The sequence below is a fragment of the Saimiri boliviensis genome, chromosome 3 (assembly GCF_048565385.1).
Source record: "Saimiri boliviensis isolate mSaiBol1 chromosome 3, mSaiBol1.pri, whole genome shotgun sequence".
Lineage (NCBI taxonomy): Eukaryota > Metazoa > Chordata > Mammalia > Primates > Cebidae > Saimiri > Saimiri boliviensis.
In genome coordinates this window covers 122,592,407-122,614,962 of record NC_133451.1, presented here as the reverse complement: position 1 = coordinate 122,614,962, position 22,556 = coordinate 122,592,407, and the positions used below count along the sequence as shown (strand labels likewise).

Here is a 22,556-nt window from a genome sequence, read left to right as displayed (position 1 = left end):
TGGCGAAACCCCATCCCTTCTGAGAATAGGAAAAGTAGCTGGGCGCTTTAGTGTGTGCCTGTCATTCCAGCGGCTGGAGTCTGAAGCAGGAGAAAAGGACATTCTTCAAGCCCCACTGCATCCCCTAAAACCCAGCTGCAGCCAGCCTTCTTGTGGGGTGGCACAGCAAAAGCTTCCACAAGAATGTAGAGGAGCCTGAGGCTATGGGAGCCATCACCTCCAACTCCAGAAGGGAAACAGGGCTTTGTGCATTTGACTGGGGCTCTAGAAGGCGGGTGCTGCTGCTGCTTTCAAAGTCATGTGCCTCGCTTCACCTGGCAGAGACCTAGACTCAAACTCAAAAAGAGAAGAATTAAAAAAAAAGAAAAAAAATATTAGCACTTCAGTTGTGGTCGCGAATCGGTCCCCACAGGCCAGGCACAGTGTGGCTCGAGCCCATCCATCATCCCAAAACCTTGAGACCCCGAGTCAGGACGATTGCAATGAAGTGATGAGACCCTGTCTGTAGAAAATATTTAAAAATTGATCCGAGGGGTTGTGCCTGGTGGCTCGTGCTTGTTATCCCAGCACTTTGGGAGGCTGAGGTGGGCTATTCCTGAGGTTGGGAGTTCCAGACCAGCCTGACCAACTTGATGAAACCCCCTCTCAAATGAATGAATGAATGAATGAATGAGTGAATGATATGGGCACAGTGGTGCATGCCTCTGGTGCCAGGTACTCTGGAGGCTGAATGAGAAGAATCTCTTGAGCCAAAGAGTGTCTAGACTGCAGTGAGTCAGCTACGATGGCACCAGTGCACTCCAGCCAGGGTGACAGAGAAAGATGCTGTCTCTAAATCAATAAAATCATTGGAATGAGCTCTCTCTGTTTGTGACTTTTTAAAGGTTTTTTTTTTTTTTTTTTTTAGACTGGGTTTTTCCACGTTGGTCAGGCTGGTCTTGAACTCCCAACCTCAGGTGATCCACCCACCTTGGCCTCCTAACGTGTTAGGATTAAAGGCATGAGCCATGGCGCCCGGCAAATAATATCTTTTCTTAACCTATCTTCTAGGTAAACAGCTGAGATTATACGAAAACATTTTGCTAAAGTCACTAAACAAACATTAAAAAAAGTCAGTTTTTTTTCTTTTTCTTTTTTTTTTTAGACGGAGTATCACTCTTCGTACCTAGGCTGTAGTGCAATGGTGCTATCTCGGCTCATCGCAACCTCCACCTCCTGTATTCAGGCAATTCTTCTGCCTCAGCCTCCTGAGTAGCTGGGATTACAGGCACGTGCTACCATGCCCAGCTAATTTTTTTGTATTTTTAGTAGAAGTGGGGCTTCACCATGTTGACCAGGATGGTCTCGATCTTTTGCCTTCATGATCCACCTGCCTCAGCCTACCAAAGTGCTGGCATTAGAGTCATGAGCCACCATGCCTGGTGAATATCTTTTTTAACCTATCTTCTAGGTAAACAGATGAGATTACATGAAAACATTTTGTTAAAGTCAGTAAACAAACAGAAAATAAATTGAGTTTTTAATAACGTGAACTATTTTCTAGTATTTGATTGACATTTTTGCTATATACTAAAAAATTGCATACTTTCAAGAACTAAAAAATTCAGTAGTTTTATGAGCTGAATTAAAATAGTAAAGCTAGTCATAATACGAAATGCATTCATCCATGTTCTCATTTAATGATATTAAGAAATAATAATTATAAAATAGGTAAAATTCCATGAAAATATTCCTATTTGTTCTATTTCAGGAGGTCTTGCCCACATCAATGGATTGTCTGGCATCAGCCACTGTTTCAGGCACTTGAACAGTCATATTGTCCACAGATTTTGTCAAGCAGATTTGGCAGCGCAACCGTGATCTGTCTGTTAGTCCATACGCCAGATCGAGCATGTCATTGTCCTCATCAGTGATTGCATCTAACTTCTCAAATATGTGATCTTCAAAGATGAGGTGACAAGTTGAACAAGCCAGGGTTCCCTCACATGTACCAAAACCGTCAATATCTAGATTATATTTAACCACAACATCTAGCAGAGAATCACCAACTTTTTCTTTGGTTGTTAATGTTTCACCATCACTGTTTACAAAGTGGACTGTTATTTTATCTTCTGAGCTGCTCCGTGCCCTGCCCGTGGCGATATGCTCAGTGGACGGCTGGGCTCCACACCTCCCCCAGGTGCCCGGCTCCTCAGCAGGCCCCCTGCAACAGCGCGGGACCCAGCAGGGTGCAGCCACTGTCCTGCAGGGCTTCTGAGGACCACCCTTAACTGTTTATTTTTAAGTTGAGAAGTTTATTCGGGAAATATGAGAAGTATAGATGTCACAAGGGACAGAGAGAAAAGTCTGAAACATGCCCCTTCCATCCAAGTGGGAGCCTGGCCTCGACCTCCTCAAATCATACATTGTGGGGAAGCTCAGCAGGGCCCATCCATCTATCTTGATTCCTCTCGGCCTCTCTAAGCACTCGCTCTTTCTTTTCGTGGAAGAGGCAGGGCCCTCTCCCTTTTCAGAAATGAAAGTCTCAGGATCTACAGTCAGAGAAGACACACCCTGTGGAATGCAAATCATCTGGGGGCCTTCGTTCTGCAGGCTCCCATGAAGGTGGGTCCCAGAAACGATACGTGTCTGCCTCTTCTCTGATTTATCTGTCTCTGAGGAGTTGACATTTCAGGCCAACCTTCAAAGGGCCAAAGGCAAAGCTCTACCTCTACCACCAGTTACTCAACTGAGTCACTAACAGGGAGAGGGGATCGATGGAGTCAGCCTATGGCAGAAATGACATGTCATCCAGAACCTAAGGAAGGGCAGCTGCAGTGAAAGGTGGCAGGGTACGAGCTTGCTCATTTTTCTTTTTGTCCGCTGAGACTGAGTCTCACCCCTGTTGTCCAGGCTGGAGTGTAACGGCATGTTGCTGGTTCAGTGCAACCTCTGCCTTCTGGTTCAAGTGATTCTCCTGCCTGCCTCAGCCTTCCGAATTCCTGGGACCATAGGTGTCCGCCACCGTGCCTGGCTAATCGTTTGCATGTTTAGTAGAAACAGGGTTTCATCATGTTGGCCAGGCTGGTCTTGAACTCCTGACCTCGTTATCCTCCCTCCTGAACCTCCAAAATTGGTAGGATGACAAACATGAGCCACCGTGCCCTGGCTGTGCACTTGCTCTTCTAGTGTGAAATCCTGGCAACTCACACCCATCATCCCAGCACTTTGGGAGACCCAGGAGGGCGGATCACTTGAAGTCAGGAGTTAGAGGCTAGCCTGACCTACATGGCAAAATCCTATCTCTTCTGAAAATAGGAAAAGTAGCTGGATGCTTTAGTGTGCTCCTGTCATTCCAGATGCTAAAGGCTGAATTAGAAGAAAAGGAGACTCTTCCAGCCCCACCATGTCCCCAAAAACCCGAGTGCAGCCAGTCTTCTTGTGGGGCTTCACCTGCAAAAGCTTCAGAAGGAACGGAGAGGAGTCCGAGGCTATGGGAGCCATCACCTCTGACTCCAGAAGGGAAACCGGAATTTGTGCATTTGAATGGGGCTCTAGAAGGTGGTGGTTGCTGCTGCTTTCAAAGCTTGCCCCTTGCTTCACCTAGCAGAGACCGAGACTCCATCTCAAAAAGAGAAGAATGAAAAAAAAGAAAAAAATATTAGCACGTCAGTTGTGGTTGCGAATCAGTCCCCACAGGCCAGGCACAGTGTGTGCCCATCCATCATCCCAAAACTTTGAGATCACGGGTCAGGAGGATTGCAACGAAGTGATGAGACCCTGTTTGTAGAAAACATTTAAAAATTGATCTGAGGCGTCAGGCCTGGTGGTTCATACCTGTCATCCCAGCACTTCAGGAGGTCGAGGCGGGAGGATTACCTGATATCAGGAGTTCCAGACCAGGGTGACCAACTTGATGAAACCCCGTCTCAAACGAATGAACAAATGAATGAATGAATGATCTGGGCAAAGTGGTGCTGGCCTCTGGTCCCAGGTATTCTGGAGTCTGAGGCAGAAGGATCTATTGAGACAAGGAATGTCTAGACTGCAGTGAGTTAGCTGCGATGGCACCAGTGGACTCTAGCCAGGGTGACAGAATGAGATGCTGTGTCTAAATCAGTAATATCATTGGAAGGAGCTCTCTTTTTCTTCGTTTTAATTTTTTTTTTTTTTTTTTTAAACACTGGGTTTCACCAAGTTGATCAGGCTGGTCTTGAGCTCCGACCTCAGGTGATCCACCCACCTCGATCTCCCAAAGTACTAGGATTACAGTCTGAGCCACCATGCCTGGCCAATAATAACCTATCTTCTAGGTAAACAGATGAGATTGCATGAAAACATTTTGCTAAAGTCACCAAACAAACTTTAAAAAGTCAGTTTTTTTAATCACATTGACTGTTTTCTAATATTTGATTGAGATTTTTGGTATAAATCAATAAAAATTGCATACTTTTAAGAACTACAAAATTCAGTAGTTTTATGAAGTAAATTAAAATAGTAAAGGTAGACATAATACAAAGTGCACTCATCCATGTTCTCATTTAACGATTTTAAGAAATAATAATTATAAGAATAGGTAAAATTCCATGAAAATATTTCTATTTGTTCTAGTTCAGGAGGTCTTGCCCACTTCAATGGATTGTCTGGCATCAGCCACTGGTTCAGGCACTCGAACAGTCATATTGTCCATAGATTTTGTCAAGCAGATTTGGCAGCCCAATCATGATCTGTCTGTTAGTCCATATTCCAGATCGAGCATGTCGTTGTCCTCATCAGTGATTGAATCTAACTTCTCAAATATGTGATCTTCAAAGATGAGGGGACCAGTTGAACAAGCCAGGGTTCCCTCACATGCACCAAAGCCATCAATATCTAGTTTACTTTTAACCAGAACATCTAGCAGAGTTAGGGAGGGATGGTGTGGAGAGAAATGCCAGATACAGGTGATGGGGAGGAAGGCAGAAAATCACACTGCCACATATGTACCTATGTAACAATCTTGCATGTTCTCCACATGTACCACAAAACCTAAAATGCAATTAAAGAAAATGCTAAAAAAAAATAATAAAATAAAAAAGAAACCTGTTTCTTTTAGGGACTGCATTTGGACATTCCCATGTGAACTGGAGTACATGCTGCAATGAGAAACATCTGGTTCTAAAATGAAAACAAAGCTATCTAACAGAATGTTTGTCAATGTGTACATTCATCTTACAGGGTTAAACTGATGTGTGTATGCAGCAGTTTAAAAACCCTTTTTGTGGAGAATATAAAAACAGACATTTCCAGCAGAATCTCGACATATAAGAAATAGCAGTAAGACTGAGCCTAAAACACTGAAGAAATGTATCTTTCAAACTGCTCTGCTGTGAATTCTTTCAACTAAGAGAGTTGCATCTATGTTTAGATTCAGCAAGTTAGAAACCCATTTCTTCTAAGAGCTGAGTTTGGACATTCCTGTGTGAATGGAAGTATATGCTATAATGAGAAACATCTCATTCTAAAATGAAAATGGAGCCATCTACCAGAATGGTTTTCAATGTGTGCATTTAACCTACAGAGTTAAACTGATGTGTGTATGAATAAGTTTAGAAACACCTTCTGTGGAGATTCTAAAAACAGACATTTCCAGCAGAATCTCGACATATAAGAAATAGCAGTAAGACTGAGCCTAAAACACTGAAGAAATGTATCTTTCAAACTGCTCTGCTGTGAATTCTTTCAACTAAGAGAGTTGCATCTATGTTTAGATTCAGCAAGTTAGAAACCCATTTCTTCTAAGAGCTGAGTTTGGACATTCCTGTGTGAATGGAAGTATATGCTATAATGAGAAACATCTCATTCTAAAATGAAAATGGAGCTATCTACCAGAATGGTTTTCAATGTGTGCATTTAACCTACAGAGTTAAACTGATGTGTGTATGAATAAGTTTAGAAACACCTTCTGTGGAGATTCTAAAAACAGACATTTCCAGCATGATCCCCACATATAAGAAATAGCAGTAAGACTGCGTCAAAAACAAAGAAGAAACGCATTTTTCAAACTGCTCTGCTGTGTGTTCTTTCAACTAAGAGAGTTGCAACTATATTTAGATTCAGGGAGTTAGAATCCTGTCTCTTCTAGGAGCTGTGTTTGGACATTCCCGAGTGAATGGGAGTACATTTTATAATGAGAAACATCTGGTATTGAAATCAAAACTGAGCTTCATAACAGAATGGTTGTCAATGTGTGCATTCAACTTACAGAGTTAAACAGATGTGTGTATGAAGCAGTTTAGAAACATTTTCTGTGGAGAATCGAAAACACACATTTCCAGCAGAATCCACGGTATACATAAAATAGCAGTAAGATTGAGCCTAAAACAAATAAGAAACGTACCTTTCAAACTGCTCTGCTGTGTGTTTGTTGTACTAAGGGGGTTGCATCTATGTATAGATTAAGCGATTTAGAAACCCATTTAGACTAGGAGCTGCGTTTGAACATTCCCGAGTGAATGGGAGTATATGCTGTAAGGGAAAACATCTGGTTCTAAAACGAAAATGGAGCTATCTACCAGAATAGTTGTCAATGTGTGCATTCAACTTACAGGGTTAAACTGACGTGTGTATGCAACAGTTTAGAAACGCTTTCTGTGGAGAGTCTAAAAACAGACATTTCCAGCAGAATTCCGGCATATAAGAAATAGCAGAAAGAAAAAATATAACACAGAAGTAACATATCTTTCAAAGTGCTCTGTTGTGTGTTCATTCAACTAAGGGAGTTGCCTCTATGTTTAGATTCAGCGAGTTAGATACCCATTTCATCTAGGAGTTGCGTTTGGACATTCCAAAGTGAATGGGAGTATATGCTGTAATTGGAAACATCAGGTTCAAAAAGAAAAATGGAGCTATCTAACAGAAAAATTGTCAATCTGTGCATTCAACTTAAAGAGTTAAACTGATGTGTATGCAGCAGTTTAGAAACATTTCTGTAGAGAATCTAAAAACAGACATTACAAGCAGAATCCCAGCATTTAAGAAATAGCAGTAAGAATCCGTCTAAAACACAAAAGAAATGCATGTTTCAAACTGTTCTTCCATGTGTTCATTCAACTAAGGGAGTTGCATCTATCTTTAGATTAGGCAAGTTAGAGACCCATTTCTTCTAGGGGCTGCTTTTGGACATTCCCGAGTGAACGGGAATATATGCCGGAATGAGAGACATCTGGTTTTAAAACAAAAATGGAGCTATCCAACAGAATGGTTGTCAATGTATGCATTCAGCTTACAGAGTTAAACTGATGTGAGTATGCAGTAGTTTAGAAAGACTTTCTGTAGAGAATCTAAAAACAGGCATTTCCAGGAGAATCTTGACATATAAGAAATAGTACCAAGAACTTGTCTAAAACACAGAAGAAATGTATCTTTCATACTACTCTGCTGTGTTTTCATTCAACTAAGGGAGTTGCACCTATGTTTAGATTCAGTGAGTTAGATACCCATTTCTTCTAGGAGCTGTGTTTGGACATTCCCGAGTGATTGGGAGTATATGCTGTAATGTGAAACATCTGATTTTAAAATGAAAACGGAGCTATCGAACAGAATGGTTCTCAAAGTGTGCATTCTACTTACAGAGTTAAACTGATGTGTGTATGCAGCAGTTTAGAAACCTTTTCTGTGGAGAATCTAAAACAGACATTTCCAGCAGAACCCTGGCATACAAGAATTAGTAGTAAGAACCCGTTTAAAACACAGAAGTCTCTACTGTGTGCTTTTTTCTACTAAGGGAATTGCATCTGTGTTTAGATTCAGCGAATTGGAAACCCGTTTCTTCTGGGAGCTGCGCTTGGACATTCCTGAGTGAATGGGAGTATAAGCTGTAATGAGAATCATCTGGTTCCATAACGGAAACGGAGCTACATAACAGAATAGTTGTTAATGTGTGAATTCAACTTACAGAGTTAAACTGATGAGTGTATGCAGCAGTTTAGAAACATTTTCTGTGGAGAATCTAGTAACAGCATTTTCAGGAGAATTCCAGCATATATGAAATAGCAGTAAGACTGAGTCTAAAACACACAAGAAATGTAACTTTCAAACTGCTCTGCTGTGTGTTCATTCAAATAAGAAAGTTGCGTTGGTGTTTAGATTCAGTAAGTTAGATACCCAATATTTCTGGGAGTTGCCTTTTGACATTCCCGAGTGAATGTGAGTACATCTTATAAAGAGAAACGTCTTGTTCTAAAATGAAAACGGAGCTATCAACCAGAATGGTTGTCAGTGTGTGTATTCAACTAACAGAGTTAAACTGATGTGTGTATGCAGCAGTTTAGAAACGCTTTCTGTCAAGAAGCTAAAAAAAGACATTTCCAGAAGAATCCTGGCATATACTAAAAAGAAGCCAGAAACCGTGCAAAACAAGGAAGAAACGTATCTTTCACACTACTGTGCTGTTTGTTCATTCAACTAAGGGAGTTGCATCTATGTTTAGAGTCAGTGAGGTAGAGACCTGTTTATTATAGGAGCTGCATTTCTGCATTCCCGAGTGAGTGGGAGTATATGCTGTAATGAGAAACATCCTGTTTTAAACAAAAATGGAGCAATCTAACGAAATGGTTGTCAATGTGTGCATTCAGCTTACACAGATAAACTGATGTGTATATGCAGCAGTTTAGAAACCGTTTCTGTGGAGAATCTAAAAACAGAAATTTCCTGCAGAATCCCAGCATATAAGAAATAGCAGTAAGAACTCATCTAAAACAAAGAAGAAACGTATCTGTCAAACTGCTTTGCTGTGTATTCATTCAACTAAGGCAGTTGCATGTATGTTTAGATTCAGCGAGTTAGAATCCCGTTTCTTCTATGAGCTGCATTTGGACATTCAAGAGTGAATGGGATTATATGCTGTAATGAGAAACATCTGATTCTAAAATGAAAATGAATGGTATCTAAGAGAATGGTTGTCAATGTGTGCATTCAACTTAAAGAGTTAAACTGATGTGTGTATGCAGCACTTTAGAAACCCTTTTTTGGAGAATGTAAAAGCAGACATTTCCAGCAGCATCACCGTATATATGAAAGAGCAATAACACTGCATCTAAAACACAAAAGAAACGTACCTTTGAAACTATTTTCTGTGTGTTCGTTCAACTAAGGGAGTTGTATGTATGTCTAGAGTCAGTGAGTTAGAAACCGTTTTTTTTCCAGGAGATGCGTTTTGACATTCCAGAGTGAATGGGAGTATATGGGGTAATAAGAAACATCTGGTTCTGAAACAAAAATGGAGCTGTCTAATAGAAGGGTTGTCAATGTGTGCATTCAAATTAGAGAGTTAAACTGATGTGTGTATGCAGCAGTTTAGAAACCCTTTCTGTGAAGAAGCTAAAAACGGATTTCCAGCAGAATCCTGGCATATAAGAAATAGAAACAGGGTCCCATCTAAAACACAGAAGAAACATATCTTCTAAACTGCTCTTGTGTGTCTGTTCAAGAAAGGGAGTTGTATCTATATTTAGTTTCAGCGAGTTAGAAACCCATTTCTTCTTTGAGCTGCATTTGGAAATTCTCAAGTGAATGGGAGAATATGCTGTAGTGAGAAACATCCGGTTAAAAAAACAAAGAGGAGCTATCTAACAAAATGGTTGTCAGTGTGTGAATTCGACTGACTGAGTTAAACTGATGCGTAGATGCAGCAGTTTAGAAACCCTTTCTGTGGAGAATCTAAAAACAGACATTACTAGCAGAATCCCGGCATATAAGAAATAGCAGTAAGAACAGTTCTAAAACATAGAAGAAACGTGTATTTCCAAATGCTCTTCTGTGTGTTCAATTTATAAAGGGAGCTGCATCTATGTTTAGATTCAGCGATTTAGAAACATGTTTCTTCTAGGAGCTGTGTTTGGACATTCCTGAGTGAATGGGAGTATATGCTGTAATGAAAAACATCTGGTTCTAAAACGAAAACTAAGCTATTTAACAGAATGGTTGTCAATGTGTGCATTCAACTGACAGAGCTAAACTGATGTGTGCATGCAGCAGTTTAGAAACACTTTCTGTGTAGAATCTAAAAACAGGCATTTCCAGCAGAATCCCAGCATATAAGAAATAGCAGTAAGAACCTGTCTAAAATAAAGAAGAAACGGATCTTTCAAGCTCCTCTGCTGTGTGCTCGTTCAACTAAGGGTGTTGCATCTATGTTTAGATTAAAGAGTAAGAAACCCATTTCTTCTAGGAGCTGCCATTGGACATTCCTGAGTGAATGGGAGTATATGCTTTAATGAGAAACATCTGTTTCTGAAATGAAAACGGAGCTATCTAACAGAATGGTTGTCAATGTGTCCCTTCAATTTACAGAGTTAAACTGATGTGTCAATGAAGAATCTATATCAACTACTGGTCAAAACAGACAGCTAGCATCAAAATGCCAGTATCAAATTTACACATAACAATACTATCCCTAAATTTAAATGGACTAAATGCCCCAATCAGAAGATACAGACTGACGAATTGGATAGAAAGCCAAAACCCATCAGTGTGCTGTATCCAGGAAACCCATCTCACATGCAAGGATACACAAAGGCTCAAAATAAAGGGATAGAAGAAGATGTACTAATCAAATGGAGAGCAAAAAGAAGCAGGAGTTGCAATTCTCATCTCTGATAAAATACACTTTAAAGCAACAAAGATCAAAAGAGACAAAGAGGGACATTACATAATGGTAAAATGATCAAAGCAACAGGAAGAACTAATGATCCTAAACATGTACACACCCAATACAGGAGCACCCAGATACATAACGTGAGTTCTTAATGACTTACAAGGAGACTTAGACTCCAACACAATAATAGTGGGAGACTTTAACACCCCATTGTCAATATTAGACATATCAACCAGACAGGAAATTAACAGGGATATCCAGGACTTGAACTCAGACCTGGAACAAGAAAACCTAATAGGCATTTACAGAACTCTCCACCCCAAATCCAAAGAATATACATTCTTCTCAGCACCACATCACACCTACTCTAAAATTGACCACAAATTGGAAGCAAATCACTCCTCAGCAAATTCAAAAGAACGGAAATCATAACAAACAGTCTCTCAGACCACAGTGTAATCAACTTAGAATTCAGAAACCAACTCAGAACCACACACCCTCATGAAAACTGAACAACTTGCTCTTGAATGTTAACTGGATAAACAATGAAATAAAGGCAGAAATGAAAACATTCTTCCAAAAAAACGAGAATGAAGACACAACATACCAGAATCTCTGGGACACATTTAAAGTAGTCTCTAGAGAAAAATACATAACAATGAGTGCCCACATGAGAAGAAAGGAGAGATCTAAAACTGACACCCTATAATCAAAATTGAAAGAGCTAGAGGAGCAAGATCAAAAAAAACAAAGCCTAGCAGAAGACAGGAAATAATGAAGATCAGAGAAGAACTAAAGGAGATAGAGATACGAAAGACTCTTCAAAAAATCAATAAATCCAGAAGCTGTTTCTTTGAAAAGATCAACAAAATGGACAGACCACTAGCCACATTAATACAAATAAAAAGAGAATTACCAAATTGATGAAATAAAAAATGATAAAGGGGATATCACCACAGATTCCAAAGAAATACAAACCCTCATCAGAGATTATTACAAACAACTCTATGCACATAATCTAGTAAACCAGGAAGAAATGGATAAATTCCTGGACAGTTTTCTCCTCCCAAGCCTAAACAAGGAAGAATTCAAAACCCTGAATAGACCAGTAACAAGGTCTGAAGTTGAGGCAGCAATTAAGAGCCTACCACCCCAAAAAAGTTAAGGTCCTGACTGGTTCCCAGCCGAATTCTACAGACATACAAAGAGGAGCTGCTACCATTTCTTCTGAAACTATTCCAAATAATCCAAAAAGAGGGAATCTTTCACAAATCATTTTATGAGACCAACATCATCCTGATACCAAAACCCAGCAGAGACTCAACAAGAAAAGAAAAATTCAGACCAATATCCATGATGAACATAGATGCAAAAATCGTCAATAAAATACTGGCAAGCTGATTGCAACAGCACATCCAAAGCTTATCCAACATGATCCAGTAGGATTCATCCCAGTGATTCAAGGCTGGTTCGACATACGCAAGTCCATAAACGTAATTCACCATATAAACAGGACCAAAGACAAAAACTAGATGATTATCTCAATTGATTCAGAGAAGGACTTTGACAAAATTCAACAGCCCTTTATGCTAAAAACCCTAAATAAACTACATATTGATGGAAAGTACCTCAATATCATTAAGCTATTTATGACAAACCAACAGCCAATATCATACTGAATGGGCAAAAACTGGAAGCATTCCCTTTGAAATCTGGCACTAGACATTCATGCCCTCTCTCAACACTCCTATTCAATATAGTACTGGAAGTTCTAGGCAGAGCAATCAGGCAAGAAAAAGAAAAAAAAAAGGGTATTCAAATAGAAAAGGAGGAAGTCAAATTGTCTCTATTTGCAGTTAACATGATTTTATATCTTGAAGATCAATTTGTCTCAGCCCTAAGTCTTCTGAAACTGATAAGTAACTTCAGCAGAGTCTCCGGATACAAAATCAATGTGCCAAAATCACAAGCATTTCTATACACCAATAACAGACTTAAAGAGAGCCAAATCAAGAATGAACTGCCATTCACAATTGCTACAAAGAGAATAAAATACCTAGGAATACAGCTAACAAGGAATGTAAAGGACCCTTCAAGGAGAGCTACAAACGACTGCTCAACGAAATAAGAGAAGACACAAACAGATAGAGAAACATTCCATGTTCATGGTTAGGAAGAATCAATATCGTGATAATGGCCATATGGCCTGAAGTAATTTACAGATTAAATGCTATCCCCATCAAGCTACCAATGACGTTTTTCACAAAACTAGAAGAAAACACCATAAACTTCATCTGAACAGAAAGAGAGGACTCATAACCAAGTCAATTCGAAGCAAAAAGAACAAAGCAGGAGGCATCACACTACCGGACTTCAAACTATACTACAAGGCTACAGTAATCAAAACAGCATGGTACTGGTACCAAAACAGAGATATAGACCAATGGAACCAAACAGAGGCCTCGGAAGCAACACTACATATCTACAACCATCTGATCTTTGCCAAACCTGAAAAAAACAAGCAATGGGGAAAGGGTTCCCTGTTTAATAAATGGTGTTGGGAAAACTGGCTAGCCATATGTAGAAAGCAGAAACTGGAACCCTTCCTGTCATCTGACACTAAAGTTAACTCCAGATGGATTAAAGACTTAAACATAAGACTAAACACGATAAAAATTTTAGAAGAAGGCTGGGCGTGGTGGCTAAAACCTTTAATCCTAGCACTTTGGGAGGCTGAGGTGGCTGGATCACGATGTCAAGAGCTCGATGCCAAACTGGTCAACATGGTGAAACCCTGTCTCTACTAAAAATACAAAAAATTAGCTTGGCATGGTGGTGCGTGCCTATAATCCCAGCTACTTAGGAGGCTGAGTCAGGAGAATTGCCTGAACCCAGGAGGCGGAGGTTGTGGTGAGCCGAGATCGCGCCATTGCACTCCAGCCTGGGTAACAAGAGCAAAACTCCATCTCAAAAAAAAAAAAAAAAAAAAAAAAAAAAAAAAAAAAAAAAAAAAATTAGAAGAAAATCTAGGCAAAACCACTCAGAATATAAGCTTAGGCAAGGACTTCATGACCAAAACGCCAAAAGCACTGACAACAAAAGCCAAAATAGACAAATGGGACCTAATCAAACTCCACAGCTTCTACACGGCAAAAGAAACAGTCAGTAGAGTGAATCGGCAATCAACATATTGGAAAAAATTTTTTGCAGTCTACGCATCTGACAAGGGGCTGATATCCAGAACTTACAAAGAACTAAAACAGATCTACAAGAAAAAAACATACAAGCCTATTCAAAAGTGGGTGAAGGATATGAACAGACACTTTACAAAAGAAGACATAAATGAGGCCAACAAACATATGAAAAAATGCTGATCATCACTGGTCATTAGAGAAATGCAAATCAAAACTACATTGGGATACCATCTCGCCCCAGTTCAAATGGCAATCATTAAAAAATCTGAAGACAACAGACACTGGAGAGGATGTGGAGAAATAGGAATACTCTTACACTGTTGTTGGGAGTGTAAACTAGTTCAACTACTTTGGAAGACAGTGTGGCGATTCCTTAAGGACCTAGAAATAGAAATTCCATTTGACTCAGCAATCCCATTACTAGGTATATATCCAAAAGATTATAAATTGTTCTACTATAAGGACACATGCACACGAATGTTCATTGCAGCACTGTTTACAATAGGAAAGGCCTGGAACCAACCCAAATGCTGATTGATGATAGACTGGACAGGGAAAATGTGGTACATATACACCATGGAATATTATGAAGCTATCAATAACGATGAGTTCGTGTCCTTTGTAGGGACATGGATGAACCTGGAAACCATCATTCTCAGCAAACTGATGCAAGAGTAGAAAATCAAACACCACATGTTCTCACTCATAGGTGGATGTTGAACAATGAGAACACATTGACACAGTGAGGGGAGCACTACACACTAGGGTCTGTTGGGGAGGTATGGAGGAGGGATGGTGGGTGGGGGGTGGGGAGAGATAGTATGGGGAGAAATGTCAGATATAGTTGAAAAGGAGGAAGGCAGCAAATCATACTGTCATGTGTATACCTACACAACAATCTTTTTTTATTGCATTTTAGGTTTTGTGGTACATGTGAAGAACATGCAAGATTGTTGCATAGGTACACACATGGCAGTGTGGCTTGTTGCCTTCCTTCCCCTCACCTGTATCTATTCAACAATCTTGCATGTTCTTCACATGTACCACAAAACCTAAAATTCAAAAAAAAAAAAAAAAAAAAACAAAGCCAAAAAAGCAGTAAGAACCCGTCTAAAACACAGAAGAAACATATTTTCCCAACTGCTCTGATGTGTCTTCGTTCAACTAAAGGAGTTGCATATATGCTTGGATTCAGTGTGTTAGAAACCCGTTTCTCATAGGAGATGCATTTGGACATTCCCGAGTGAATGAGAGTATATGCTGTAATGAGAAACATCTGGTTGTAAAACAAAAACGGAGCTATCTAACAGAATGGTTGTCAATGTGTGCATTCAACTTACAGAGTTAAACTGACTTGTGTATGCAGCAATTTTGAAATAGTTTCTGTGGAGAATCTAAAAACAGTCATTTCCAGCAGAATCCCGGCATTCAAGAAATAGCAGTAAAAACCTGTCTAAAACACAGAAGAAACATATCTTTCAAACTGCTCTACTGTGTGTATGTTCAACTAAGGGAGCTGTATCTATGTTTAGATTCAGCAAGATAGAAACCCGTTTCTTCTAGGGGCTGCGTTTGGACATTCCCGAGTGAATGTGCAGTAATGAGAAACATCTGGTTCTAAAACGGAAATGGAGCTATCTAACAGAATGGTTGTAAATGTGTGCATCCAACTTACAGAGTTCAACTGATGTGCGTCTGCAGCAGTTTAGAAACACATTCTGTGGGGAATCTAAAAACAGACATTTCCAACAGAATCCCAGTGTATAAGAAATAGCAGTAAGAACCTGTCTAAAACACAGAAGAAACTTATCTTTCCATCCGCTTAGCTGTGTGTTACTTCAACTAAGGGAGTTGCATCTATGTTTAGATTCATCGAGGTAGAAATCTGTTTCTGCTAGGAGCTGTGTTTTGACATTCCCGAGTGAATGGAAGTGTATGGTGTAATGATAAATATCTGGTTCTAAAACGAAAACGAACCTATCTAACAGAATTGTTGTTGTTCTGTGCATTCAACTTAGAGGGTTAAACTGTTATGTATATGCAGCAGTTTAGAAACCATTTCTGAGGAGAATTTAAAAACAGACATTTCATGCAGAATCCTGGGATATAAGAAATAGCAGTAAGAACCTGTCTAAAACACAGAAGAAACATATCTTTCAAACTGTTCCGGGTTTGTTTGTTCTAACCTGCTGTGAGTTCGTTCAACTTAGGGAGTTGCATCTATGTTTAGATTCAGCGAGTTAGAAACCCGTTTCCTCTAGGAGCTGCATTTGGACATTCCCAAGTGAATGGGAGTATATGCTCTAATGAGAAATATCTGGTTGTAAAACAAAAACGGAGCTATCTAAAAGAATGGTTGTCAATGTGTGCATTCAACTTATAGAGTTAAACTGATGTTTGTATGCAGCAGTTTAGAAACCCTTTCTGTGGAGAATCTAATAACAGCTTTTTCAGGAGAATCCCGACATATATGAAATAGCAGCAAGACACCGTCTAAAACACAGAAGAAACGTATCTTTCAAACTGCTCTGCTCTGTGTTCATTCAACTAAAGTAGTTGCATATATGTTTGCATTCAGTGAGTTAGAAGATCGTTTCTTCTTTGAGCTGAGTTTAGACATTACCGAGTGAATTGGAATATATGCCATAGTGAGAAATGGCTGGTTCTAAAACGAAAACAGAGCTATCTAACACAATTGTTGTCAATGTGTGCATTCAACTTAGAGAGTTAAACTGACTTGTGTATGCAGCAATTTAGAAACGCTTTATGTGGAGAATCTAAAAACAGACATTAACAGCAGAATCCTGGCATATATTAAAGAGCAGAAGAGACCCGTCTAAAACACAGAAGAAACGTGTCTTTCAAACTGCCCTGCTGTAGGTTCGTTCAATTAAGGGAGTTGCATCTATGTTTAGATTCAGCGAGTTAGAAACCTGTTTCTTCTAGGAGCCGTGTTTAGACATTCCCGAGCGAACGGGGAATATGATGTAATGAGAAACATCTGGTTCTAAAACAAAAACAGAAGGTTCTTGCAAAATGTTTGTCAATGTGAGCATTCAACTGACAGAGGTAAACTGATGTGTGTATGCAGCAGTTTAGAAACACTTTCTGTGAAGAATCTAGAAACAGACATTTCCAGCAGAATCCTGACATATAAGAAATAGCAGTAAGAACCCATCTAAAACACAGAAGAAACGTATCTTACAAACTGCTCTGCTGTGTGTTTGTTCAACTAAGGCAGTTGCATCTCTGTTTAGATTCAGCGAGTTAGAAACCTGTTTCTCCTAAGAGCTGCATTTGTACATTCCCGAGTGAATGAAAGTATATTCTGTAATGAGAAACATCTGGTTCTGAAATAAAAATGAAGCTATCTAACAGAATGGTTGACAATGTTTGGATTCAACTTACAGAGTTAAACTGATGTGTGTATGCAGCAGTTTAGCATCCCTTTCTGTGGAGAATCTAAAAACAGAAATTTCCAGCTGAACCTGTCTAAAACCGAGAAGAAATAGATCTTTCAAACTGCTCTGCTTTGTGTTTGTTCAACTAAGGGAGTTGCATCTATGCTTAGATTCAGCGAGTTAGAAACCCATTTCTTCTAGGAGCTGCGTTTGAATATTCCTGAGTGAATGGGAGTATATGCTGTAATGAGAAACACGTGTTTCTAAAACGAAAATGGAGCTATCTAACAGAATGGATGTTATTGTGTGCCTTCAACATACAGAGTTAAGCTAATGTGTGTCAACGAATAATCTATATCAACTAATGTGCAGAACAGCCAGCTAGCATCAAAATGGCAGTATCAAATTCCCAATAACAATACTAACCCTAAATATAAATGGACTAAATGCCCCAATCAAAAGACACAGACTGGCAAATTAGATAAAAAGCCAAATCCCATCAGTGTGCTGTATCCAGGAAAACCATTTCATATGCAATGAAACAAAAAGGCTCAAAATAAAGGGGTGGAGGAAGATTTACTAAGCAAATGGAGAGCCAAAAAAGTGCAGAAGTTGCAATTCTCATCTCTGATAATATAGACTTTAAAGCAACAAAGATCAAAAGAGACAAAGAGGGACACTAAATAATGGTAAAATAATCAATGCAACAGGAAGAGCTAACGATCCTAAATATATATGCACCCAATACAGGAGCACCCAGACACATAAGGCAAGTTCTTAATGACTTACAAAGAAACTTAGACTCCCACACAATGATAGTGGGAGGCTTTAACACCCCATTGTCAATATTAGACCGATCAACCAGACAGAAAATTAACAAGGATATCCAGGACTGGAACGCAGACCTGGAACAAGCAAACCTAATAAACATTTACAGAAATCTGCACCCCAAATACACAGAATATACATTCTCCTCAACACCACATCCCACCTACTCTAAAACTGACCACATAATTGGCAATAAATCACTCCTCAGCAAATGTAAAAGAATGGAAATCATAACAAACTGTCTCTCAGACCACAGTGCAATCGAGTTAGAACTCAGAATTCAGAAAACAGCTCAGAACTGCACACCCTCAAGAAAACTGAACAACTTGCTCTTGAATGTTGACTGGATAAACAATCAAATGAAGGCAGAAATAAAGATGTATTTTGAAACCAATGAGAATGAAGAAAAAACATACCAGAATCTCTGGGACACATTTAAAGCAGTCTCTAGAGGAAAATATACAGCAATGAGTGCCCACATGAGAAGAAAGGAGAAATCTAAAATTGACACCCTATCATCAGATTGAAAGAGCTAGAGGAGCAAGATCCAAAAAACTCAAAAACCTAGCAGAAGACATGAAATAACTAAGATCAGAGCAGAACTGAAGGAAATAGAAACACAAAAAACTCCAAAAAAATCAATAAATCCAGCAGCTGGATTTTCGCAAAGATCGACAAAATAGACCACTAGCCAGATTAACAAAAAAGAAAAGAGAGAATAACCAAACTGATGCAACAAAAACTGATAAGGGGATATCACCACAGATTCCACAAAAATTCAAACCCTCATCAGAGATTATTACAAACAACTCTGTGCACATAAACTAGTAAACCTGGAAGAAATGGATAAATTCCTGGACACTTGCCTCCTCCCAATCCTAAACAAGGAAGAAGTCAAAACCTTGAATAGACCAATAACAAGGTCTGAAGTAGAGGCAGCAATTAAGGGCCTACCACCCAAAAAAAGCCCATGCCCAGACGGGTTCCCAGCTGCATTCTATCACACATATAAATAGGAGCTGCTACCATTTCTTCTGAAACTATTTCACATAATCCAAAGAGAGGGAATCCTTCCAAAATTATTTTATGAGACCAACATCATCCTGATACCAAAATCCGGCAGAGACTCAACAGGTAAAGAAAACTTCAGACCAGTATCCATGATGAACATAGATGCAAAAATCTTCAATAAAATACCGGCAAGCTGATTGCAAAAGCACATCCAAAAGCTTATCCACCATGAACAAGTAGGATTCATCCCAGGGATGCAAGGTTGGTTCAACATACGCAAGTCCATAAACGTAATTCACCACATAAACAGAACCAAAGACAAAAACCACATGATTATCTCAATTGATGCAGAGAAGGCCTTTGACAAAATTCAACAGCACTTTATGCTAAAAACCCTCAAGAAACTAGGTATTGATGAAACGAATCTCAAAATAATAAAAGCTATTTATGAAAAACCAACAGCCAATATCATACTGAATGGGCAAAAACTGGAAGCATTCCCTTTGAAATCTGGCACTAAACAAGGATGCCCTCTCCCACCATGCCTATTCAATATAGTACTGGAAGTTCTAGGCAGAGCAATCAGGCAAGAAAAAGAAATAAAGGGTATTCAAATAGGAAAGAAGGAAATCAGTTTGTCTCTATTTGCAGATGACATGATTGTATATCTAGAAGACACCATCGTCTCAGCCCAAAATCTCCTGAAACTGATAAGCAACTTCAGCAAAGTCTCAGGATACAAAATCAATGTGCCAAAATCACAGGCATTTCTATACACCAATAACAGACTTAAAGAGAGACAAATCAAGAAAAGTATCCTTCCAACTGCTATGCTGTGTGTTTGTTCAACTAAGGGAGTGACATCTATATTTAGAATCAGCGAGTTAGAAACCAATTTCTTCTAGGAGCTGCATTTGGACTTTTCGGAGTCAATGTTGGTATATGTTGTAATGAAAATCATCTGGTTCTAAAACAAAAACAAAGCTATCTAACCGAATGATTGTCCATATGTGCATTCAAATTCCAGAGATAAACTGATGTGTGTATGCAGCAGTTTAGAAACCCTTTCTGTGGACAATCTAAAAACAGACATTTTCAGCAGAATCCTGCCATATCAGAAATAGCAGTAATAACCAGTCTGAAACACATAAGAAACATATTTTCCCAACTGCTGTGCTGGGTTGTCATTCAACTAAGGGTGTTAGATCTATGTTTAGAATCAGCGAGTTAGATACCCATTTTTTCTACGAGCTGCATTTGTACATTCCCAAGTGAATGGAATTATATGCTGTAATGAGAAACATCTGGTTCTAAGAGGAAAACGGAGCTTCTAACAGAATGGTTGTCAATGTGTACATTCAACTTACAGAGTTAAACAGATGTGTGTACACAGAGTTTAGAAACACTTTCTGTGGAGAAGCTAAAAAGAGATATTTCCAGCAGAATCCCAGCATATAAGAAACAGCACTAAGAACCCGTCTACAACACAGAAGAAACGTATATTTCCAACTGCTCTGATGTGTGTTCATTCAACTAAGGGAGTTGTATCTATGTTTAGATTCATCGAATTAGAAACCCATTTCTTCTAGGAGCTGCGTTTGGGTATTTCTGAGTGAATGGGAGTATATGCTGTAATGAGAAACATCTGGTTCTGAAACGATAATGGAGCTAACAGAATGGTTTTCAATGTCTGCATTTAAATTACAGAATTAAACTGACATTTCTATGCAGCAGTTTAGCAACACTTTCTGTGGAAAATCTAAAGACAGATATTTCCAACAGAATCCTGGCACATAAGAAATAGCAGCAAGAACCTGTCTAAAACATAGAGGAAATGTATCTTTCAAACTGCTCTGCTGTGTGTTTGTTCAACTAAGGGATTTACATCTATGTTTAGATTCAGTGATTTAGAAACCCGTTTCTTCTAGGAGCTTCATTTGGACATTCCCGAGTGAATGGGAGTATATGCTGTAATGAGAAACATCTGGTCCTAAAGCAAAAATGGAGATATCGAAGATGGAAGACCTAAGTTGGCCATTTAGGAACAGCTCGGAGTTGCCACTCCCAGTGAAAGTGCAGAGAGTGAGTGGATGCCACATTTGTATTGCCCACGATCCAGGAGATTCCCTGGCAGAGGAACACCACGGGTCACCAGCACTGCTGTTGTGGCCAGCATGGTTCTTTTGTACTGCATGGCTGCTTTGCCCCAAGCGGCTGCTTTGTCAGCCGGCATTTCTCTGTACAAAATACACTGGTCTGGGTGCCCTTTTGGCTGGCGATTGAAGACCCAGGAAGTACCTTATTCATCTGATTAAAGAGGGGACTTAACAGGCAACCAGGCCAGGGGATTCCTGTGCAAAAATAGCACCAGGAGTCTCAGTGCCACTGTTTAAGCTGCTACAGAGAGTTGCCGCACAGGAAATCACACATATCCCGGCGCCTTTTCAACAGGCAACTGGGATAGAGTTGACTGTTCAACTGAAAAAGAAAAAACAAGTCTCTGAGGCAGGGAGTCAGATGATCAGTCTTGGTCCCACTCCCACAAAAGAACAGCAATCAGAAACTCTCTGGATTGGGAGTTTCACATCAAGCGCAGCTGAACCTGGGATGGTCCAGCCCTGTGAGGAGGACCATCCACCATTACCGAGGCACTCCACCACTATGGACACCATTGTTGAGGCAGCCTGCCATTGCCAAGGCAACCTGCCATTACAGAGAGAGTTCGCCAAAACAGAGGCAGGCTACCATTGCCAAGGCAGTTCTAATTACCCCCATTTAAACAAGACTTCAGGGAAGTTTACATGGCACCTGGGTGGAGCCCACAGCAGCTCAGTAAAGCCTCTGCAGGCAGACAGGGACCAGGCTGCCTCCTTGCTGGGCAGGGCAGCCCTGGAAAAGAAATGGCAGCAGTTCAATGGAAACTCATAAATAAAGCCCTAACTCCCTGGGACAGAGCACCTGGAACAAAAAGTGGTTTATGAGTTCTGCTACTGCAGACCTAAACGTACCTGCCCAGCAGCTCTGAATAAACAACGAAGCTCACAGCTCAACACTTAAGCCTCTATAAAGGACAGATTGTCTCCTCAAGCAGCTCCCTGACCCCTGTATATCTAAAGAGTCACCTCATAAAAGAGATATCAGACTGAGATTTGGTGAGTATCCTTCTGGGACAAAGATAGCAGAAGAAGACACTGGTAGCAACCCTTACTATTCTGCAGCTGCTGGACATGATCTCCAGGCAAGCAGGGCCTAGAGTGGACCTCAGCATTCCTATAGCAGAGAGGCTGTTCTATGTTAGAAGGAAAACTAAGAAACAGAAATGACTTCATCATCAAAAATTGGACGTCCACTCAGAGACCCAATCTGAAAGTCAGCAACAACAAAGATGACAGGTAGATAAATTAATAAACATGGAAAGAAACAAACACAAAAAGGATGAAAACTCCAGAAGGTTGGATGGAGAACAAATGTGATGAAATTACAGAATCAGACTTCAGAAGGTGGGTA

At 39.8% G+C, this 22,556-nt stretch overlaps 1 pseudogene; it reads right to left on the bottom strand.

The window, feature by feature from the left end:
* Positions 1 to 1,746: 1,746 nt before the first annotated feature.
* LOC101054054 (adrenodoxin-like) lies at positions 1,747 to 3,483 on the bottom strand (annotated as a pseudogene).
* Positions 3,484 to 22,556: the final 19,073 nt, after the last annotated feature.